This window comes from Panthera tigris, chromosome B2 (genome assembly GCF_018350195.1).
Source record: "Panthera tigris isolate Pti1 chromosome B2, P.tigris_Pti1_mat1.1, whole genome shotgun sequence".
In the NCBI taxonomy this organism is placed as follows: Eukaryota; Metazoa; Chordata; class Mammalia; order Carnivora; family Felidae; genus Panthera; species Panthera tigris.
Window position 1 is genome coordinate 96,770,924 of NC_056664.1, and position 25,491 is coordinate 96,796,414.

At 37.5% G+C, this 25,491-nt stretch overlaps 1 long non-coding RNA gene across 1 annotated transcript in view; it reads left to right on the forward strand.

Annotated features, from left to right (window-relative positions):
• Nucleotides 1-7,430: 7,430 nt before the first annotated feature.
• The window catches only part of LOC122238703, a 48,656-nt gene continuing 30,595 nt past the window's right edge, over nt 7,431-25,491 (forward strand). The window contains exons 1-2 of the long non-coding RNA XR_006217780.1: nt 7,431-7,480; nt 8,707-8,717. This is a non-coding gene — a long non-coding RNA (uncharacterized LOC122238703). The remainder of the gene's footprint in view (nt 7,481-8,706; nt 8,718-25,491) is intronic.

Genomic DNA, 25,491 nt, shown 5'->3' on the forward strand with positions numbered 1-25,491 from the left:
ACTCACAAACCGTGAGATCCTGACCTGAGCTAAAGTCTCTGACACTTAACCAACTGGACCACCCAGGTGCCCCTCCCCTTCCATTTTTTAATTTTTCCTATCTATAGAAGTCATGATTCCTAAAATGTGGTGATTTTGAATTTAGAATTTAAATGAGCACACTCTTCCATTATCCCCTGCAACTAGCTCTATAGAGAATTAATGAAATAATAACTTAAATGGTATACCAAGAAAGCCTCCAACAACTATGTGGAACTGAAAACAAAAGGTTTATTTCTCATGTCTAGAGGTCTAGAAGATAAGATCTCAATCCTAGGTTTTTCTCATAGTCTGAGATTAGGAATTCATTCATTCTTTCTTTTTTTTTTTTTTTTTGAAAAATTAAGTACAAAAAAAGCACATATGATAATGTACCAAGCACCCATGTTCCCACAACCCAGATTTTAACAGTTATTAGCATTCTGTCACATTTTTTGAAAGTCATTTCTATAAAAGTATTTTTTAAATTCCCCTTCATCTTTCCTCTAATCCCATTCCCTCCTACTCCCTCCCCAATCCAGACTATAACCCACATAATGTGATGTATTAGTATCTATTGCTGCATAACAAATTACTTTAAACATTTATTTTCTTACAGTTTCTGTGGATCAGGAATCCATGTGCTTTAGCTGGACTCTCTGGTCAGGATCTCTCACAATGTTGCAGTTGAGATGTTGCCCTGGGGCTGCAGTCATCTCTAGGTTCAACTGGGGTAGAACACTTCCAGTTCACTCAGAGGTTGTGGGCAGGATTCAGCTCCTGGAGGATTGTCAGACTGAGGGCTTCAATTCCTTTATGGCTCTTAACTAAAGGCTGCCCTCAGTTCCTTGGCACATGGACCTCTCCATAGAGCAGCTCACGACACGTAATTTGTTTCTTCAGAGCTAGAAGAGCCAGAGCCAACAAGAGAAAAGTCAGAGTTTTTTTATACCCACTCTTGAAAGTGACACCATAACTTCTGTTCATTACAAGCAAATCACTAAGCCCCAGTCACACCCAGGGTGGGGAGATTATACAAGGGCACGAAGACTAGGAGGAAGGATTCATTGGGGACTATCTTAGGGGTTGGCTACCAAATTGTGTCTTTCTGGCTATTATACTTTTCTATGAATATCTGTAAATGAACATTTTATATACATAAACATAAAAATGTGCAATGTTTCATGTTTCCAATTTGTAAAAATGATTATGTAAGTGTGTATTATTATGCATCTTGCTTTTTTCTTTCAACATTATATTTTTGACATCAATTCATGTTGATCTGTTTACATCTATTTAGTTCCTTTTAACCACTATTCAGTAGATTGTGTATTGAGTCTATAGATTACCACATTTTACTTAAAATTCTACTCATTCATTTTCCTGGTAATGGACATTTGTTTCCCTTTTTGTTTTTTGTTTTTGTTTTTTGGGGGTTTTTTTTGTTGTTTTTGAGTTTTTTTGGTGTTACAAAGTGACAATGAGCAACTTTGCACATGTACATATACCGGAGTTTCTATAAACTTAGAAGTTATTTAAATATTATAACATCCTTTCAAATTGTTCTCCTGAGAGATTATACCTGTTTATACTTATGCCTGTAGTTTAAGAGATTTACCTTCCCCCAACTTGCATGCCACCCCTTAATTGGTGATACATGATATCTAGTTGTTGTTATACTTGTTTTTTCCTAATAACCTGGAAGGTTGAGCATCTTGATGTTGATCACATGTTGATGAATCATTTGGGTTTCCTAATCCCTTCAGTTTCTGTTCATACTGCGGCCATCTTTCTATTGAGTTGTTTGTGCTTTTCATTACACTTTGATTATATGTTTTTTTGTCTTATAAAAAACATTTATGCAGTCAAATATCAATTCTTTGCCTTTATGATTCATACTTTCTGTGTCTAGTTTAAGAAATTTTCTATGACCCAAGATCCCAGAGATATTCCCTGTATTCTCTTCAAATGGTTTTAAAGTTTTGGGGTTTTTTTATCTTCAAGCTTCAGTCTGTCTGAAATTTGCTTCTATGTTTTGTTTGAAGTTGAGATCTTAATTTTATTTTTCTCTATGGAGAGTGAATTGTTCTGACATTGTTTATTAACTTATCCATCTTTTTACCCCAGATTTCAGTAACACCTCTGTTATAAATCAAGATCCCCTAAAAGCAGAAGTCTGTTTCTGGGCTTTCTATCCCCCTCAGCTGATCTCTTTGAACATTTCTGAATCAACTGATCTCTGTAATTGCTAAAGCTTTATAATGACTTGATATTTTAAAGAGCAAGTCCCACCTCCTTGTTCTTTTTTTTTTTTTTTTCCAGAACTCTTTGGGATATTTTTAGATATTTACTCTCCCATTTGCATTTTAATCATTTTCTCAAATTACATTAAAAAATCTCACCTGGCGTTTTGTTAAATTTATACATCAAATTGACATGCTTTGAAATCACATCTTCCCAAAGGAGCACATGGTAGGTACCTCTATTTAAAAAAACAAACAAACAAACAAACAAAAAACCTCCTTATGTCCTTCATAATATGTTACAATTTTCTCCGTAAAGAATATATACATCTTTTGTTAGATTTATTCCAGGTACCTTTATAGTACATTTACTACAGTGAATGGTATCCTTTTTCTACTAGTTTTTTAATTGTTTACATAATGCTGACTTATAGAAATGCCATTGATTTTTATGTTAGTATCATGTCAAGAAAATTAAACTTCTTCATTAATTTTATAAGTTTGACTATAAATTACTTTAGATTTTCCGTGTAGATTATTATAGCATCTGCAAAAAACAATTTTTACTTTTTCTTTTCCTGAATGGACCTTTATCCTTTGTTTTGACCACCCAGCATCTGAACTCCTCTTTCTGTTTGAGGAATTTCATACATTACAAGTCCAGTTGTAGGACAAAGACTGCTCCCTCTTTAGGAGCTTAAAATATTCCAAATTTCTTTCCCAGCTTTCTATACAGCTGAGGAACGAGCCATTACTGATGCTGTAGTGGTGACAGCAGTGACATTAAGAGCAGTGTTGGAGCAGAGCTGACATCAGTGTTAGCAGGGGTAGCAGTTGCAGTCAAGTTGCAGAAGCAGAAGTGATAATGGTCTATCAATAATGTCTAGGCTTCAGTGGTGGCAGCAAAGGATTCCTTGTCAGTCCATTTCTGCAGCCTGATATAGACACTTCAGGAAACTCAGCCTTAAGCCTGGTTTTTCAGCTCTCCCAATGATTCTGTGAGCTGTCAAATATTCTGGTTTATAAGCTATTTATCTGCTTAATTAACCAGAGTCAGCATCTATTGCTCATAACTAAGAACTCTAAGAAATATATTTTGGCTCTTTGAACCCCTTATTCTTTTTTTTTTTTTTTTTTAATCCTAGTGGATTGTCAAGGATCTTCAGTACAGTGTTGAAAAATTGGAGTGATAGTATTTAGTATTGTCTTGCTCCTAGCTTTAAAGGGAATGTTTCTGGGGGCACCTGGCTGGCTCAGTCAGTAGAGCATGTGATTCTTGATCTCAGGGTTGTGAGTTCTAGCCCCACATTGGGCATGGAGATTATTTATTTTAAAAAAATGGGGGGCACCTGGGTGGCTCAGTTGGTTAGGCATCTGACTTTGGCTCAGGTCATGATCTCACAGTTTGTGAGTTCAAGCCCCACATCAGGCTCTGTACTGACAGTCCAGAGTCTGCTTGGAATTATCTCTCCTCCCCTGTCTCTGTCCCTACCCCTGCTCACATTATCTCTTTCACAAAAAATTAAAAACTTTGAAAAATATTTTTAAAAAATGTTTCTGAAGTTTTACCACTCAGCATGCTGTTTGTATGTTTTTAGTAGATATCAAATAATCAGGTTAGGGAACTTCTATTAATATTTTGCTGAGAAGTTTTTTCTTAAATCATGAATGGGTCACAATTAGGTCTTTAATCCATTTAGAATTTATTTTTGTGAATGAAGGAAGAAAGTGGTTCAATTTCATTCTTCTGCATGTTGCTGTCCAGTTTTCCCAACACCATTTGTTGAAGAGACTGTCTTTCTCCCATTGGATATTCTTTCCTGCTTTATCAAAGATTAATTGACCATCTAGTTATGGGTTCATTTCTGGGTTTTCTATTCTGTTCCATTGATCTATGTGTCTATTTTTGTGCCAGTACCATACTGTTTTGAACATTACAGCATTGTAATTTAACTTGAAGTCCAGAATTGTGATTCCTCCAGCTTTGCTTTTCTTTTTCAAGGCTGCTTTGGCTATTCAAGGTCTTTTGTTGTTCCATACAAATTTTGGGATTATTCTAGCTCTGTGAAAAATGCTGTTGGTATTTCGATAGCGATTGCATTAAATGTGTAGTTTGCTTTGGGTAGACAGTTTGACAGTATTTGGTCTTCCAGTTCTTAAGCATGTGATGTCTTTCCATTTCTTTTTCTTTTTTTAAATTTTTATTTATTTTTGAGAAAGAGAAAGAGAACTCAAGTGGGGGAGGTGCAGAGAGAGAGGGGGATAGAGGATTCAAAGTGGGCTCTGTGCTGACAGCAGAGAGCCCGATATGGGGCTTGAACTTGAGAACTGCAAGATCATGACCTGAGCCAGTCAGATGCTTAACCAACTGAACCACTCAGGTACCCCAATCTTTCCATTTCTTTGTGTCATCTTCAGCTTATTTCATCAGTGTTTTATAGTTTTCAGAGCACACATTTTTTAGCTCTTTCATTAGGTTTATTCCTAGGTATTTTACTGTTCTGGGTACAGTTGTAAATGGGATTGACTCCTTAGCTTCTCTTTCTGATGCTTCGTTATTGATGTATTGAAATGCAACACATTTCTGTATGTTGATTTTGTATCCTATAACTTTATTAAATTCATGTATCAGTTCTACCAATTCTTTGGTAGAGTCTTTGGGGTTTTCTGTATATAGTGTTATGTCATCTGCAAATAGTGAAAGTTTTATTTCTTCCTTGCCAATTTGGATGTCTTTTATTTCCTTTTGTTGTCTGCTTGCTATGGCTAGGACTTCCAGTACTATGCTAAATAACAGTGGTGAGAGTAGACATCCCTAGTTTGTTCCCGACTGTAAAGGAAAAGTTCTCAAATTCAAGGTGGATTAAAGAACTAAATATGAGACATGAAACCATAAACATCCTAGAGGAGAACACAGGCAATTATTTGCCTGTGTTTGACAGCAGTCATAGCAACTTCTTTCTAGATATCTCTCCTGAGGCTAGGGAAACAAAAGCAAAAATAAAATATTGGGACTTCATAAAAATAAAAAAACTTCTTCTGCACAGCAAAGGAAACAATCACCAAAACTATAAGGCAACCTGTGGAATGGGAGAAGATATTTGACAGTGACATATCTAATAAAGGGTTATATCCAAAATGTATAAAGAACTTATAAAACTCAACACACCAAAAATGAATAATCCAATTAAAAATGGGCAGAAGACACGAACAGACATTTCTCCAAAGAATGCATACAGATGGCCAACAGACACGTGAAAAGATGCTCAACATCACTGACCATCAGGGAAATATACAAATCAAAACTACCTCACACCTGTCAGAATGACTAAAATCAACAATACAAGAAACAACAGGTATTACTGAGGATGTAGAGAAAAGAGAACCCTCTTGTGCTGTTGGTGGGAATGCAAACTGCCACCACCCCCTCTGGAAAACAGTATGGGGGTTCCTCAAAGTTAAAAATAGAACTACCCTATGATTCAGCAATTGCACTACTTGGTATGTACCAAAGAATACAAAAATAATAATTCAAAGGGATACATGTACCATGACGTTTATAGCAGCATTGTCTACAATAGCCTCACTATGGAAACAGTCCAAGTGTCCATTGGCTGATGAATGGATAAAGAAGATGTGGTATATATATACAATGGAATATTACTCAGCCATCAAAAAAGTGAAATCTTGCCATTTGCAACAATGTGGATGGATGGAGCTGGAGAGTATAATGCTAAGTGAAATAAGTTAGTCAGAGAAAGACAAATACCATATGATTTCACTCATATGTGGAATTTAAGAAACAAAACACATGAGCAAAGGGAAAAACAGAAAGAGGCAAACTAAGAAACAGACTCTTAACTATAGAGAACAAACTGATGGTTACCAGAGGGGAGATAGGTGGGGGGATGAGTTAAATAGGTGATGGGTATTAAAGAGTGCACTTTCGGGGAGCCTGGGTGGCTCAGTCGGTTAAGTGGCCGACTTCAGCTCAGGTCATGATCTCACGGTCCATGAGTTCAAGTCCCGCGTCAGGCTCTGTGCTGACAGCTCAGAGCCTGGAGCCTGTTTCAGATTCTGTGTCTCCCTCTCTCTGACCCTCCCCCATTCATGCTCTGTCTCTCTCTGTCTCAAAAATAAATAAACGTTAAAAAAAAAAATTTCTTTAAAGAGTGCACTTTCTGTGATGAGCACTGGGTGTTGTAATAAAGTGCTGAATCCCTATATTGTACACCTAAAACTAATATTACACTATATGTTAATTAACTAGAATTTAAATAAAAACTTAAAAATTAAGTGAAAAAGTTTTAACCAAAGAAAACTGCAAAAAAATCATGAATAAGGATTACATTTTATCAAATCCTTTTTAATATATCTTTTGAGGTAATCATATGATATTTCTTCTTTAACATGTTAATATGGTGAATTATATTAATAGTTTACTAAAGTTATTGTTACATTCCTATAAATCCTATTTGATCATCTTAAATTTTTTTTAATGTTTATTTTTGAAAGACAGAGAAAGAGCATGAGTGGGGGAAGAGCAGAGAGAGAGGGAGACACAGAATCCCAAGCAGGCTTCAGGCTCCGAGCTGTCAGCACAGAGCCTGACATGAATCCATGAACCATGAGATCATGACCTGAGCCAAAGTCGGATGTTTAACCGACTGAGCCACCCAGGTGCCCCCTATTTGATCATTTTTATACAATGTTAGATTCAATTTTCTAATGTTTTATGTAATATTTTGCATTTGTGTTCTTAAGTGAAATTACCTAAAATTTTATTTTCTTCTACTCTGCTTTGGGTGTTAAGGTTAGTCTAGCCTCAGAAAAAGAATTTGGTAACTTTCCCTCTTTCCTAATTCTCTAGTTTGTAAAGACTTTTTCTTTCTTCAAGGATTGGTTAAAACTAACCTGGGCCTGTGTATTAATCATGTTTTTTATTGTGCTGTATTTTATGATGCTGTGACATCTTGGGGCCAATGACCTGGGGAGGGACTGCCCCTACCAGGATTAGCTAATTCCTGGAGATAACAAACAGTTTGCATTTGAACATATCTTTGATATCCAAACCAACTAATTCTGAGTCTGTAATCTCTCTCCCTCCCTCCCTCTCTCCCTCTCTCTCTCTCTCTCTCTCTTTTTCTCAAAAAAAAAAAAAAAAAAATCCCAGACTGCCAGTACCTGATAAAAAGAGGGAGTTACAGACTCTTACCACAGTAAGTTTTTTTATGCCAATAAAATTTTCTTAATAGTTATGGTTCTATGCAATTTGCCTATATCTTCTTGAATGAATGGTGGTGATTTCTATTTTTTTTTTTAGAAAATTGACTATTCTTTTTTCAAACACACTGGCAAAATTAATGAAATGATCCTGATTTTTTAAATATTTACAACTTCTGTAGTTAGTTTCTGATATTGTTCACTTAATGCCATTCTCTTATTTTCTTGATTACTTTGTGAAAGTTTGGTCTATTTTATTGCTCTTTTTAAACTGTATTCAGTTTTATTAATCATCTCTTTTATTTTTCTGTTTGTTTTCATTTTAATTTCTGATTTTATTTTTATTTTTTCTTTTATTCTACTTCCTATGAATTTATTGTAGCTTCTAGAATTGAATGCTTAGTTCATGTATTTTCAGCTTTTCTTATTTTAAAATATATTCTCCACTCCCAAAATTTCCTTTCATGTTGAAAGTACTCACTGTAATGCTTCTGATTTCTGTCTACCCTACTGCACTGCAGAACAAGGAAGGAGACTTATTTGATTGGTAAATTTTAGAAGAGTTCCAAATTCTTCTAACAACATTTGGCTCAACTCTTCTTCCCTTCCTTTTGAGAGTAAATGACCAGCAAAGAGCATGGGTACCCCTCTGCTATTCCATGATGTAAATCTCACGTAGACAGGATTCCATGTGGGGAGACCTGCCCACATCCAGTGTCCCTATATACAAACTCTCAGTTCTGGACCTATGCTCCCACCTTCATGAGTTCTGTTCATTACTGCTCTTCCATGAAAGCTGTCTGTGCATTTTAAGACTATTGTCTTCCTTACTTTCCCATGTGTCTTTAGTATTCTTTCAAGTTATAATTACTATAAAAATCATATAACAGTATTACATGAATGTTGAAAAGGGGGAGGAGGTAGCAAATTCAGCATCATAGAACAACCACTATCACCATTCTTTACATATTCCTTTGTCATGTTGTATACACATTTTTTATACTTGTAATCATGTAACATATACAGCATATATATTATTTCATGTTTCTAAATTGTCTTATACCTATATGAAGCATATAATTTCAATGAAAGCATAATATTTCATTGAGAGACATTTCATAATTTAACCATGACACATTACTTAAAACTTTTTATTTGTGAAATTAACTCTGTAATAAACATTTTCAATTTTAACATTTTCCTATCTTTAATTTTTTTTTAGGATTAATATTGGTAAGTATAATTATTAAGCCAAAAAATTATAATTTTTTGATAATGAAATTTTATGAATCTTAACTAGGTTCCAGTTATATCCAAAATGTCTATGCTGGTTAGTTTATACTATGTTAGTTTATACTGCTCCCTGTAATACATGAGTACCCCAGTACTCTTCCCCAAACTGGGTAATTTTTGAAATATTAGTGTAAATGTTTTTTTGTTGTTACTTAGTACATTTGAAAATATTTTGCTTTTTAAAATCAGAATTCTTTTGGGGGTGGGAGGGGTGCCTGGGTGGCTCAGTTGGTTGTGTCTGACTTCGGCTCAGGTCAAGATCTCGCACTCTGAGTTCCAGCCCCACATAGGGCTCTGTGCTGATAGCTCAGGGCCTGGAACCTACTTTGGATTCTGTCTCCTTCTCTCTCTGCCCTCCCCCATTCATACTCTGTCTCTGTCTCTGTCAGAAATGAATAAATGTTAAATTTTTTTTTTAATTAAAAGAATTCTTTTTGGGGGGAATATCCATGATTTTCCCACTTACTTTTTTTAAGTTTTAATGTTTTTCAATATATGAGTTATTTATATAAGATGTTAATAATTTTGTTATTTTTTTTGTAAATAATTTCCCTGGTACTTAAGAATATTTGAGATAACACAAGAAAATATAAACAATCGTAAGATTAATACAAGAATTGTTTTAAAATATAAAACTGGCTGGGAAAAAAAGAGAAAGAAGCAAGTATACTAATCATAGGAACTAGCAAATGACCTAATGTAAAAAATGGTCTGATATAAAATCTCTGGCACTTAAGTAACTTTATTATTGGTAGTTACAAAACTCTCATTATCAAAAATGGAAAAACATAATTATCTTTTAGAGAATATGAAAATTCTCAAAACTACCATCTACCATAAAAAGCATTCCTCCACCTTTCTCCTCAAAGCTGGGGGTAGGCTTAGTAAAGCATGTGGTTGGATAGAGCCATGTAACTAGTTCTGGCTAATGAGTTTTGTCTTCAAGGCTAAAACGTTTGGTTATTAATACAAGACCTTTCAGACCTCTCTTTCCATTGGCTATGGTAACTAGCAACATTGGAGAAGTAAACTTGCCTCCTTGCTTGCTTCCAAGGTCCATGAACTTGGGTCCCAGAGTGGGGAACCAAGAAGAAGCAGCTCCCAGATTCACTGCAGTGGATATGCGGCATGAGCAATAGATAAACCTTTGTTCTTGTAAACCACTAAGATTTGACTCTGTTACTCAAACAGCCTAAATTCTCGTAACTGAAACAAGAAGATCAGTTTCTTTGGTCCTAGATGTTATCGTAGGGACTTCCATAGATGCATTAGAAAGCTAAAGAATTGACTTTTGCTTCACCCCTAGTTGCCTACTGATGGACCCACCTCGTCTGCAGTAGCAATATGCAGGATAGGTCCTGTCCCCTTGAGTACCAACACTTTATAAACAGCAGCTCCTCTTGGAAGAGGAATCAGTACTGCAATTCACATTATCCATTTGCCTTTCACTTAATTATATATACCTAACATATTCCAAATTTGTATAGATTCTTAAACCATGATATCACTGTTTTAATCGGTGTCATTAGTATTATTGATAATTACCAGAAACTTGAAGCAACGAAAATGTCCTCCAACAGGTGAATGGATAAAAAATTGAAGTATATCCATACAATGGCATAGTATTCAAGGGTTAAAAAAAAACACACACTGTCAGGTTACAAAAAAATATGGATATACTTTAAATGCATACTTCTAAGCTAAATAGCCAGTCTGAAAAGGCTACATATTATATTATTCCAACCATATGATATTCTGAAAAAGGCAAAACTATAGAGACAATAAAAACAGTGGTTTCCAGAGGCTCAGGGGAAAAGAGGAGGGTAAAATAAATGAAGTACAGGGGATTTGGCAGGGGCATAGGTCAAACTGTTCTGTATGATGTAATGGTAGATACATGATATTGTGCATTTGTCAAACCTTTAAAACTTTACAGCAGAAAGGGTGAGCTTTCAGGTAGACAATTAAAAAACATCATTTAGGAGGTTGGGGGATCCCAGGATGGAATGCAGAAAGTGACAAGTCAATTGAACTGTATTACAAATGTATGAAGCAACCTTACTAAAGCGGAGGGGGGGGGGGCGGTAGGAGGAAAGGTTCTGACCTAAGTAACTTTGAAAATGAGTAGAGTCTATGGGGCGCCTGGGTGGCGCAGTCGGTTAAGCGTCCGACTTCAGCCAGGTCACGATCTCGCGGTCCGTGAGTTCGAGCCCCGCGTCAGGCTCTGGGCTGATGGCTCGGAGCCTGGAGCCTGTTTCTGATTCTGTGTCTCCCTCTCTCTCTGCCCCTCCCCCGTTCATGCTCTGTCTCTCTCTGTCCCAAAAATAAAAATTAAAAACGTTGGAAAAAAAAAAAAAAAAAAAGAAAATGAGTAGAGTCTGTAAGACTAAAGGCAAAAGGAACTGCACATAAGCACTATACTTCAGTATTTAATATTATGTATTTAGTATTTAATGTTATGATATTTCCCACGGGGTACAAGTTAATGGTTCTGATAACACTGTACACGAATCCTGGAATTGAACAATTAAGTAAATGGATGGTGGAAACAAGCTTTCTCACAGTTTGAGTGGGAATTTACAGATAAAGAGCCCAGAAGAGATTAGAGTTGGAGATATCAGATTAGTACGAACTATATTATGTTTAACTTAATAGAGACACAGATGACTATATATAGAAATATTTATAGATATGTATATATAAATAGGTCAGTATATACACATATATTCCCTTGCTCTGTCTGCTGACAAGGCCTAGAAGCAATGACACTCCAATAGCAACAAACATTCCTAGCTCCCAGATCTTGGTTTCTAATACCAACTTCTAATAAAAGAAACCAAGGCTCCTTGGAGAAACGGCTGATCATAGGACTGGGGCAGGAAATATACAAGATGAGCCTGGAGCATCTTATACCACTGGAAAGTAAGGAAGTGCTCTAAAAACACAAAGCAAAACACTGCATTGATGGAGTATGTCAAAGGAGCCAACTGAAAGCTCTCAGTGGTCAAAGAACAATTTGAGCAACAAAATAAAGCAGCCTTGGATTACACCCTAAAATATAAAATATTCATAATTCCATGTTGATATACAGAATTGATTGAATAAATAAATAGATGGGGGGAAGAAACAAATCTGCCTTGCAGAACAATTCTAACTAATTTATGTAGATATTCTGTCCTCAAGGAGGTAGAGTACAAGGCCCCATTTCTTAAATGTGGGTTGTGCATAGTGACTTTCTTCCAAAGAGTATGGTATGGAAAGAAGTTAAAAAAGAATAACTTGGTATTGGAGAAATCTGACAAATACTACCTTAGCCAGGTGTAAGGTCAAAACCCACAATGATAAATTATGTTAATAGTATATGTTCTCTTGATATGTGATGGAAATGGCACTTTACCTCTGTGGTTTTCCTCACAAAAACTCATAACCTCAATTTAATCATGAGAAAAATATCAGACAAATCTCAATAGAGGAGTATCCTACGAAGTATTTGACTAGTATCCCTCAAAACTGTCAAGATCATCAGAAACAAGGAAAATCTGAGAAGCTGTCATAGCCAAGAGGAACCTAAGGAGAATGACAACTAAATATAATGTGTCCTGGATGAGATATTAGAAAATGATATTAGATAAAACGAAGGAAATCTAAACTATGGACTTTAGTTAATAAGAATATATGAATGTTGGTTCATTAATTGTCATAAATACACCATGCTAATGTAGGATATTAATAATAGGGAAAGTGGGGTGCAGGGTACATGAGAATGCTCTGTACTGTCTTCTTTTTTCTGCAAATCCAAAACTCTTCTGGGGGAGGCATTAATATGGTGGAGAAGTAGGGGGACTGGGATTTTCCTTGTCCCTCAAACACAGCTCTATTGAGGTCAGATCACTTGGAACACCCAGGAATTTGATCTGTGGAGTGGCAGAAGGATCTCCACAGTTGGAGGCAGACAGCATGGCAGGTGTGAGGCGTGTGGAAGTAAATTGTGGGAGAGAAAAATGGCGGTGCTGCAGAGGGGAGGAAGCCCATTCTGTGGAGAGACAAAAGGGAGAGAAGGAGAGAGGTGTTGAGAAAGTGCAGCATTGAGTTCGCACAAGAGGAAAACTTCTCTGGGTCACGGACCAGGGAGCAAGAAGTACTGAGTGTCACAGGGTTTTTTTGCAAACAGTGTTTGGAGCTCAAACTATGAGGTTTTGGAAGTCCATGACTTTCTCCAGAGTAGAGCTGTGGCACCTGCTCCTGGGGAGGAGGGAGCTGGGCCCAGAGTGCATAACATAGTGTAGAGATCTCCGGAGCGCATTGGGAGAGAACATTCTCCTTCCTGGAGTTCTTTTGGAAGAGGGTATATTTCCTCCCCAAGGATGGAAGACCTTACAGGCACCAGCAAAAGGCCTTCCATCAGTAGGGGACAGAGGTGCACCCAGAGGGAATATAACCTTTGCTGCTTTTAGTGGTGTCACACCATAGATTCCACACATTGTGCATGCATAGGACTGTTTTTCAGGGACAAAGGACTTCAGACACAGCATGGATAGGCTCTACTCCAGAGGAGGGGAGCGGATCTGCGTGGTGCCAGGTCCTTTAAGACTTTGAGTTTTGAATCCTAGCCTCATGCCAAGGAAAAAACAGAGGAGTGTTGTGGTTCAGGGCAAGCTGACTGCCTTCACTATTCTGTGAGGGCTACCTGAGCAGTGGGGTGTGTGAGATCCCCTGTCCAGAGAGGAGAGATTGGGGTGGTGCCATTTTACCCCCAACACCAACAGGGTAAGACTTCAAAGAGCAACACAGCAGCCCCCAGTGGTGGCGGGACCCACTTACACCAAACCCCACGCCCCTGTGCCTGGCAACTGCTTATTTACTGGGACAAGATTGCACAGGCCTCTCCTCCAGAAGACAAACACAGCCAGCACCCTGTATGCACCAAGTATACTGAAGATCGAGTGCTTCAAAATTACACCTGTGGTTCTAGTGGAAATAGGACGAGGCTTACTTTTTTTCTTTTTTCTTTTTCTTCTTTTTTTGTTTTGGAATCGGGCTTATAGTTTGTTTTTTTCATCTCCCTTTCACACATGCGTTCTCTCTCTCTCTCTCTCTCTCTGGATTAGTCCTTTTTTTATCCTTTTTTCTTGTCTTTTTTTCATTTCTTTTTCTTTGGTATCAACTTTATAGTTTGTTGGGTTTTTTTTAAATTCTGTTTGGGGTTTATTTTTGTTCTTGTTGCCTTCCTTTTTCTCTTTTTTTTGGGATCAGACTTTTCCCCCCTTTTTTTCCAGGCTTACTTCAACAAATAAATCAAAACACACTTAGTTAAAGGTCCAAACACTCCCCGCTGCTCCACAGAGGACTGACCAGTGGGAAAGATAATCCAAAACGCAACAGCAGAGTGCACACAGCATACACCAGAAACACTTCCTGAAGTGCCAGGTCCTGGACAGTGATGACCCCTTTTTAATATAGCAGTACTCTCAGGTGCAGGAAACATAACAATCTTTTAAAACACGCAAAAGACAGAAACTTAAGCCAAAATGACAAGATTGAGGAATTCTTCCCAAAAGAAAGGGCAAGTAGCCAGGGACTTGCTCAAAACAGATGTGAACAATATACCTAAACAAGAATTTAGAACAAAAGTCATAAGACTACTAACTGGGCTTGAAAAAAGCATAGAAGACACCAGAGTAACCCTTGCTGCAGATATCAAAGACCTAAAAACTAGTCAGGCTAAAATAACAAATGTTATAACTGAGATGCAAAACTGACTGGATATAGTCAAAATGAGGACTGAAGAAGCAGAGGAGAGAATAGGTGACGTAGAAGATAAAATTATGGAAAATAATAAAGCTGGAAAGAGGGAAAGGAAACTATTGGATCATGAGGGGAGACTTAGAGAAGTTAATGATTCCATAAAACAAAACAATATCTGTATCATAGGAGTCCCAGAAGAAGAAGAGTGGGAAAGGGGGCAGAAGGTTTATTTGAACAAATTAAAGCTGAGAACTTCCCTAATCTGAGGAAGGAAACAGGCATTCAAGTTCAAGAGGCATAGAGAACTCCCCTCAAAATCAACAAAACAGGTCAACATGACCTATCATAATAAAACTTGCAAAATACAAAGATAAAGAGGGAATTCTGAAAGCAGCTAAAGACAAAAGGTCCTTAACCTACAAGAGTAGACACAAAAGGTTACCAGCAGATGTGTCCACTGAAAGTTGGCAAGCCAGAAGTGAGTGGTAGGAAATATTCAATGTGCTGAATGGGAAAAATATGCAGCCAAGAATTCTTTATCCAGCAAAGCTATCATTCAGAATAGAAGGAGAGATAAAGACTTTCCCAGACAAACAAAAGCTAAAGGAATTCACGACCACTAAACCAGCCCTGCAAGAAATTTTAAGGGGGACTCTGAGCAGAGGAAAAAAAAAAAAGAAGACCAAGGCAACAAAGGACCAGAGAATATCACCTGAAACATCAACTCTACAGGTAACACAGTGGCATTAAATTCATATCTTTCAATAATCACTCTGAATGTAAATGGACTAAATGCTCCATTCAAAAGACATAGGTTATCAGAATGGATAAAAAACAAGATCCATCTATATGTTGCCTACAGAGACTCATTTTGGACCTAAAAATACCTGCAGATTGAAAGTGAGGGTTTGGAGAACCATCTATCATGCTAATGGATGTCAAAAGAAAGCTGGAGTAGCTATACTTATATCAGACAAACTAGAATTTAAAACAAAAACTGTAACAAGCAATGAATAATGGCATTATATCATAATTAAAGGGTCTATGCCCTCAACTTGAAAGCACCCAAATATATAAATTAATAAAAAACATTAAAAAAATTAGTTGATAGTACCTTAATAGTAAGGTGCTTTAATATCCCACTTAGAGCAAAGGACAGATCATCTAAGAAGAATATCAACAAGGAAAGAAGGCTTTGAATGACACACTGGACTGTATGGACTTAACAGATATATTCAGAACATTTCATCCTAAAGCAGCAGAATACACATTCTTCTCAAGTGCACATGTAACATTCTCCAGAATAGATCATGTACTGGGTCACAAATCAGCCCTCAACAGGTACAAAAAGATTGAGATCATACCATGCATATTTTCAGATCACAACACTATAAAATTTGAAATTAACCACAAGGAAAAATTTGGGGAGCCCTCAAATACATAGAGGTTAAAGAACATCCTACTAAAGAATGAATGGGAACTTAAAAAAATAAATTAAAAAAAATACATGGAAAATGTAAACACAACAGTCCAACCCTGTGGGATGCAGCAAAGGCAGTCCTAAGATGAAAATACATTGCAATTCAGGCTGAACTCAAGAAGCAGGAAAGATCCCAAATACAAAATCTAACCTTACACCTAAAAGAGCTAGAAAAGCTCTTTAGGCAAATAACACCTAAAGCCAGTAGAATAAGGGAAATAATAAAGACTAAAGCATAAATATACGATATAGAAACAAAAAAAAACACAATAGAACATATCAATGGAACTAAGAACTGGTTCTTTGAAAGAATAAACAAAATTGATAACCCCCTAGCCAGACTTCTCAAAAAGAAAAGAGAAAGAGGGGTGCCTGGGTGGCTCAGTTACTTAAGCATCCAACTTTGGCTCAGGTCATGATCTCACAGTTTGTGAGTTTGAGCCCCACATCAGGCTCTGTGCTGACAGCTTGGAGCCTGGACCCTGCTTCAGATTCTGTGTCTCCCTCTGTCTCTGCCCCTCTCCCGTTCATGCACTGCCTCTCTCTCTCAAAAATAAATAAGCATTAAAAAAATTTTTTTTTAAAGAAAAGAGAAAGGACCCAAATAAATAAAGTCACAAATGAAAGAGGAGGGATAACAACCAACACCACAGAAATGCAAACAATTATAAGAGAATTCTATGAAAAATTATATGCCAACAAACTGGGCAATCTGGAAGAAATGGACAAATTCCTAGAAACTCACACACTACCAAAACTGAAACAGGAAGAAATAGAAAATTTGAACAGACCCATAACCAGCAAAGAAATTCAATCAGTTATCAAAAATCTCCCAACAAACTTGAGTCCTGGCCAGATGGCTTCCCAGGGGAATTCTACCAGACATTTGAAGAATATTTAAAACCTATTCTTCTCAAACTATTTCAAAAAATAGAAATGGAAGGAAAGCTTCCAAACTCATTCTATGAGCCAGCATTACCTTGATTCCAAAACCAAAGACCCCATTAAAAAGAATTTACAGGCCAATATCCCTGATGAACCTAGATGCAAAAATTCTCAGCAAGATACTAGCAAATCAAATTCAACAGTACATTAAAAGAATTATTCACCATGATCAAGTGGGATTTATTCCTGGGTACAGGGCTAGTTAAATATTTGCAAATCAGTCAACGTGGTACACCACATTAGTAAAAAAAAAAAAAAAAAAAAAAAAGGATAAGAACCATATGATTCTCTCATTACATGCAGAAAAAGCATGTGACAAAATACAGCATCCTTTCTTGATAAAAACCCTCAAGAAAGTAGGGATAAAAGGAACATACCTCAAGATCATAAAGGCCATATACGAAAGATTCACAGCTAATATCATCCTCAATGGGAAAAAACTGAGAGCTTTCCCCCTAAGGGATGTCCACTCTCACCACTGTTGTTGAGCATAGTACTAGAAGTCCTAGCCTCAGCAATCAGACAAAACAAAAAAAAGAAAGAAGAAAGAAAGAGAAAGAAAGAAAGAAAGAAAGAAAGAAAGAAAGAAAGAAAGAAAGAAAGAAAGAAAGAAAGGAAGAAAGAAAAGGCATACAAATTGGCAAGGAAAAAGTCAAACTTTCACTCTTTGCAGATGACATGATACTTTACATGGAAAACCCAAAAGACTTCACCAAAAAACTGCTAAAACTGATACATGAATTCAGCAAAGCTGCAGGATATAAAATGAGCAACAAAAATTGGTTGCATTTCTATACACCAATAATGAAGCAGTGAAAAGAGAAACCAAGGAATTGATCCCATCTACAATTGCACCAAAACCCATAAAATATCTAGGAATAAACCTAACCAAAGAGGTAAAAGATCTGTATGCTCAAAACTATAGAGAGCTTATGAAAGAAATTGAAGAAGACTCAAAGAAATGGAAAAACATTCCATGCTCATGGATTGGAAGAACAAATATTGTTAAAATGTCTATACGACCCAAAGCCACCTACATATTCAATGCAATCCCTATCAAAATAACACCAGTATTCTACACAAACCTAGAACAATTCTAAAATTTGTATGGAACCAGAAAAGACCCCGAATAGCCAAAGTAATGTTGAGAAAGAAAACCAAAGCTGGAGACATCACAATTCCAGACTTCAAGCTGTATTACAAAGCTGTAATCATCAAAATAGTATGGTACTGGCACAAAAACAGACACAAAGATCAATGGAACAGAATAGAGAACCCAGAAATGGACCACAAATGTATGACCAACTAATCTTCGACAAAGCAGGAAAGAGTATCCAATGGAAAAAAGACAGTCTCTTCAAATGGTGCCAGGAAAACTGGACAACGACATGCAGAAGAATTAACCTGGACCACTTTCTTACACCATGCACAAAAATAAATTCAAAATGGATGGAAGACCTAAATGTGAGACAGGAAACCATCAAAATCCTACTGGAGAAAACAGGCAGCAACTCTTTGACATCGACCACAGCAACTTCTTATGAGACATGTCTCGAGAGGCAAGGGAAACAAAAGCAAAAATGAACTATTGGGACTTCATCAAGATAAAAAGCTTCTGCATAGTGAAGGAAACAATCAACAAAACTAAAAGGCAACCAATGAAATGGGAGAAGATATTGCAAAATGACATATCAGATAAAGGGTTAGTATCCAAAATCTATAAAGAACTCAACAAATTCAACACCCAAAAAACAATGCAGTGAAGAAATGGGCAGAAGACATGAATAGACACTTCTCCAAGGAAGACATCCAGATGACTAACAGACACACGAAAAGATGCTTAACGTCACTCATGATCAGAGAAATACAAATCAAAAGCACAATGAGGGGCACCTGGGTGGTGTAGTCGGTTATGTGTCTGACTCTTGATCTTGGCTCAGGTCATGATCTCAGTTCATGAGTACAAGGCCCACCTCGGGCTGTGCGCTGATGGCTCAAAGTTGGCTTGGGATTGTGTCTCTCCTTCTCTATGCTCCTCCCCCACTTTTACGTGCTCTCTCTCAAAGTAAATAAATAAAAAAAGAAAAAAAAAACACAATGAGATACCACCTCACACCTGTCAGAATGGCTAAAATTAATGACTCAGGAAACAATAGATATTGTCAAGGATGTGGAGAAAGAGGAATAAATGTCAACTTCATTAGCTGACAGACAAAATTTTATCAGAAAGAAAAACCCAATGGTAACATTAAAAGCTATTCTCAAATAAAAGAGAAAAAGAGGGAGCTAGTCTGAGCAATATTTAAGAAATATGTGCTAATTTTGTTAGATGTGATAAAGGCATTGAGGTTATACAGACAAATCCTTAATTTTTTTAATGTTTTTTTCTTTAAAAAAATTTTTTTAATGTTTATTATTTGAGAGAGACAGCAAGCAGAGGAGGGGCAGAGAGAGAGGGAGTCACAGAATCGGAAGCAAGTTCCAGGCTCTGAGTTGCCAGCACAGAGCCCATCACGGGGCTCAATCCCACAGACCTGGAGATCATGACCTGAACTGAAGTTGGCAGCTTAACCAACTGAGCCACCCAGGTGCCCTAAATGATCCTTAATTTTTAGGGGTGTACACTACATGTATTTCTTTCAAAATACTTCAGTAAAAGGGGCGCCTGGGTGGCTCAGGCGGTTGAGCATCCAACTTCGGCTCAGGTCATGATCTCACAGTTTGTGAATTTGAGCCCCGTGTCGGGCTTTGTGCTGACAGCTTGGAGCCTGGAGCCTGCTTCAGATTCTGTGTCTCCCTCTCTCTCTGCTCCTCCCCTGCTCACATGCTCTCTCTCAAAAATAAAGATTAAAAAAAATTTTTTTAAATACTTCAGTAAAAAATATGAGCAAACATGGCAAAATATTAACAATTGTTACATATATGATGGATATATGGGTGTTCATTATATTGTTCTCCCTACCCCTTATTTTTTTTTCATAATAAAAAGTAAACAAAAAAAAGAAAAAAGTTCACTTTCTTTTTGTTTCTAGGCTTATAGGGCTGTTAAGTTTTTCATATGTCCAACATCCGTTACATTTATTGTCACTGAATAAATAAACCTACATCCTGTGTCACCAGGTCTATGCACATTCACTGCCTAAACTCAGAAGTCTAATCCCAGGAGATCCCAAATTGACCCTATGTGAGCATATGTCCATTCCCTCTTGATACCTGTTGTAATATTTGCAAGAAGAAAAGTTATCAGATGTTCGTATCTCCTGAAAAGACATGGAACATTCCTATTCTTCTCTTCATAGGCCAGATAGCTTAATGTGTCAGTTTTCACCAAAAAAGATACTAAATTAAATTGATTATTGAGATAGAGATATAGCGGTCATAGTGATCTCACGGTATTTTTATTCAGGCTGAATTACACAACATATAGTAAAGCTTTTAGAACTATCAGTACGTTGTGTGTGAAAAGATTTGATAGAATGTACTATGCTTTATAAATGTTAATTGCCACCCTCATCATTAAGCATTTAAGTACCCACTGTGTACCTATGCTAGGAACTGGACAAATTAATGTGAGAAAATGCAGGCCCTGGGCTCTCAGTAATTCCAGATAAGCTATGTAACAATTCAAATTAACCAAATAACTGCAAATCTCTGCTTCATTGATTATTATTTTGGCTGTATCCATCTCTGTGTTCCAAAGTCTCAAATACAACACTCACATTCCAGAGACATCTGATAAAGTACAGTAAACTTTATATAAACCACATAAGCTAATGAATTGAAATTGCATTATCTGCTAGGGTAAAATTGGAAACACTCCATTTCTTTGTTGATTATCATTTGCTTGACCTTTAAAGTATATATTTTTTTGACTCTGATGAGAACATTGTGCTGATGTATTAAGGGTTGCAGGGGGGTGGAATTTTCAAACTCAAATTCAATGGTTTCTCATTGATAGTTAACAACTAAAACCAGGATGACTAACAATAAAACATTCTTAAAAATAGAGCATGTGGACTGATGCTATACATGCAGATATGCACATTCCTATTCATATATTACACTTTGTAACCAGTTTTACTTAATTTAGCCCTTTCATCAATTGTATGACTCTAGTTACTTAATCTTTCTGATCCTGTTTATTTATCCAAATAAGAGGGTCAAATGATTTTATGGCAATTTAAATACAATGTTCTATTGGCTCTATAATTTTTCAGTGATTCAGTGATATCTTTTAAAAATTGTAAATGAGAGGTGCCTGGGTGGCTCAGACAGTTAAAGTGTTCAACTATGGATTGACTCAGGTCATGATCCCACAGTTTGTGAGTTCAAGCCCCACATCAGGCTCTGCACTGAGAATGCACAGCCTGCTTGAGATTCTCTCTTACTCCCTCTTTCTCTGCCCCTCCCTCCCTCACTCTCTCTCTCTCTCTCTCAAAAATAAGTAATAAACTTAAAAAATTGTAAATGAATCCTGTTACTTACACACAGCTTTGATAAGTATTTTCATATTCACTTTTTTCTTGTTTTTATGTTTTTACCTATATGGCACTATATTTCTCATGCTTAGTATTAACTTTTTCTGATCGACCTATCTGATATCAGGAAAATGGAAAAGTGGTGAGGCAGACAAAGTATACATAGCGAGGTCCCAACATGTTGGAGGTAATGGAGGGAAGGCAGCCTGCTGGAGGTTTGGAGCTTGAGAAACCCAGGAGCTTGCTGGGGAATAATGGATTCCCAGAGTTAGGGACTTGATATTTGGCTCAAGGGTAAAGGGATGGGCATAGGATAGAGATTATTTTGAGCATACTAAGAAGTCTGGCATGGACTCACTTGCCAAGTCTAACCCCTTGGACTCCTCATCTTCTGAGCAACAGGGCTTCAAGAACTAAACCAACAAAAACTAAAAGATGTAGTTTTGTTTCTAACGTTATGCTGTGAGAAGTTAAGAGGATGAGTCCCCTGAGGCACAGATATCAGTGACTCTGCAGGCAGCATCAAGGGATTTGCCAGCGACAGATGGGCCAGGAGTATGGCTAATGATGGCGTCAGGGAACTTGCACAGCCCGGCTGCTGCAGAGGCTAGTAGTGGGGACTTTGGCAGGAAGCCATGGGACACACTGTCAGAGTGCATCGGAGGGAAAGGATCAGTACCCCAGGATGGCCTCAGGACCAGTTCTAGGGGCAACATGCAATATTCCTTGGCATCTTTCAGAAGCCGAGGGCCTAGAGTTCCTACAAAGAAATGCTGACAGTGACCATTATTGTGATACACTTCTTACGGCCTGTTTGGAAAACATGAATTATATTTTTCTGACCCCAGACTTACCCTTCTGCTCATTTCCACATTTTAGAGTTCCCCCTTTCTTCTTTAGACAGTCCTCCATTCAGAGGAGCTAATATTGGTCCTTGTACGGGCATTACGTTTCCACTGTACCCCATCGCCCCCCACCAGCCATGATTCTCTGTTTCCCAGTTGTGTATGAATGCTGGGGCTTCGGGGCTGATGTTTCTATTCTAATAGGAATATCTCACCGAGGCCTGCAAGGGTCAGACCCCAATCTTATGAATATACTTCTCACGTGAAGAGGGAGATCATTTTGGTGTCAGTCATTTGAGTGAGTATGAGAGGAAACTAGAAATCTGGTCAGAATCTAAGGAGGGAGACCCAGCCCGTCTCTCTCAATTTAGATTTCTGGGGCTTTAAATAGCACTAAATGCATGCTTGGCTCATGGAGGTCAAAATGGCATCCACCATGTGGGGGGAGGATAACCTTCAAAAGATTTCCTCATTCTCTAGCCAGTGACATGAGTCTTTATCACGTGTGCAAGCTGTGTCTCAGCAACTGTGCTTCTTTTTTACCCTCCCTTTTGCTATTTAACCTTGAATAAAGTCTTTTTTTAATGTTCTAACCAGATCTCTGCTGTGCTACTGGGAAACCAGAGGACTGATTTCTCACTCTTGGCCCCTGGAGGTGAAGAATCTGAACTTTAATTTAAACTAAATAAGAATGACATTTTTCCTTGAGGCCCTTAATATATTGGGAAAAATGTAAATTAATGTTACCTTTCCAGAACTATTTGAATTTTAACATTATCGGTAATTGTGATACAGATTTTGTCCACCGTTAAAGGAATTTTCAAGCATTCACAAATCATATGCAGCAGACATTTTTGGAGAGAGGTCACTAGAAACCCATCTATGGTGGAAATCTCCTGATGTCAGGCCTGCTTTCTGACTCATAGTACCCTAACTCACATTTTTTATTCTGCAGATCTTCCTACTTCTCAATCTTACATCAACCTCAGTTTAATAGCCTTATATCCTCTAATACCCTTACACCAACCATGGAGCTCACAGATCAGTAAAATTCAACTTCATTTACCTTAGTGACCACCCAAGGTATTCATCCCCTCCTGAAAGTTGGAGCCAGTCTTTGTCTGATTACCATATCTTGTGGCCAAGGGGTTTATGGACATATTTTTCGTTACCATTTGTCCCTCAGAATGACTGGCTGAGGAACTTGGTTTCATGAAAGTATAAAAGATGGTGTGTGTCAGAGAGCAAAAAAAGATGGGATTGGTGTAGGTGGATCAGCATTTCATTTATGCCCAACCCTAATCTCCTTGCTGCCTCTGCTATAGAGGTTTGAAAGCCAAATACTGCTTTCCCAGCTCTTTAGCAGTTTAGGATGCCATATAAAGACCCAGTTCCAGCCCAAGAGAATACTGCTAGGGGGCTTCGGATAAAGCATATGTTTTCCTTATTGACAGATGTAGCTGGCATAAGCCTTTTCTTTCTCTTTCTTTAAAGATTTTTAAAAGTGTGTTGATTTATTTTGAGAGAGAGATAATGGAGGAGGGGCAGAGAGAGAAGGAGAGAGAATCCTAAGCAGGTTCTGCACTGTCAGCACAGAGCCTGATGCAGGGCTCGAACCCACAAACAGTGAGATCATGACCTGAGCCAAAATCAAGAGTCAATCACGTAACTGACTGAGCCACACACGCACCCCTGACATATGCCTTTTCTTGAGCCCCCTTCTTCTGCTTTGAATGCAGACATGATGATTGGAAATGCAGGAGCCATCTTGAAACTAAAGGGAAAAAACTAAGAGAGAACATCTGCGATGTCATCATCAAACCACTAAAGCAAAGCCAGCAACTGCTAACTTCAGGCCTTCTTCTTATGTGGGGGAAAAAAAAAAAAGCAAACCCATAATTGTTTAAGGCCCATAAATTGGGACTTCTGATACTTTTAGCTGAATAAACCCTTACAATAAACATCCCAGTGCTGGGAATTAGAATATTCCTGAGTGAGAGAAGTATCCTCTTTGGTTTATCTGGCCAAAATCATGCAAATGAAAAGTTGACTCAAACAATGAAGATGGGGGTGGTGGGGTCACCTGGCTGGCTCAGTTGATGGAGCATGCAACTCTTGATCTGAAGGTTGTGAGTTCAAGCCCCACTTTGGGTGTGGAGCCTACTTTTAAAAAAAACTATAAAAATTTAAAAAAAGCAATAATGAAGATGGTTTGGGATCTTAGATATTCATAACCAAGCAAATAAAATTTCTTATATCTGGTATCCAGACCAGAGTGACCCAAACTGACCTCAGTTAAGATTTTTAAGTCAAGGGGCACCTGGGTGGCTTGGTTGAGCATCCAACTTCGGCTCAGGTCATGATCTCATGGTTTGTGAGTTCAAGCCCCACATTGGGCTCTCTGCTGTCAGCACAGAGTCTGGTTCAGATCCTCTGTCCTCCTCTTTCTGCCCCTCACCTGCTTGTGTGCTCTCTCTCAAAAGCAAACAAAAATTTAAAAAATATTTTTTTAAAAAGTCAAAAGATTTTGAACCCTTTGAGCCCAGTTTTAAAATATTCCTTTGTATTCCAAATGGCAAGATATAAGGAAGCATTGTTACCTATTGTGTTTCCTGCCATAGAAAAGTATTTGGAGTCAGGATTCAGCAGACTTGGATTTTGGTTATTCATGAACCCCAAGTCACTGTGTGATCCCGAACATGACTTCTCTATTACTACTCTATACTATAAGGGAAATTATAAGTATCACTGGTAAAAATAAATAATTTACATGAAGATCTGCTTTGAAATGGGTGATATCCTATCTCCTAATGAATTACCTGATTCAAACAATGATAAGAGGGAGATGGGAACTTTACATTGAACGACTGGGCTGACATCACCTGAACCCACTGATTAATCAATTTGAGCTTCACCCAAAACAGAACAAGACATTGTGGACCTCCTGATTTGGTACAATATGAAAATTACCTCCAATGTATTATTTCCCCCAAAAAATGACAAATAAAAAAAAACAGAAAAATCTGAATTTATTCAAATATTTAGAACTTAGTGCTAGTCTTCAGGAAATGCAGAAGAAAGAAAAACAAGTCAAATCTCTGCTTTACTGACTCACGAAATCTCTGCTAAACGATACCATGAGGAAGCAAACAAGAAAGCAAATCCAGAATGTGGAACATTCCTCAGAACAACTAACTTGGTTTCCTGAAAAACTCAATGTC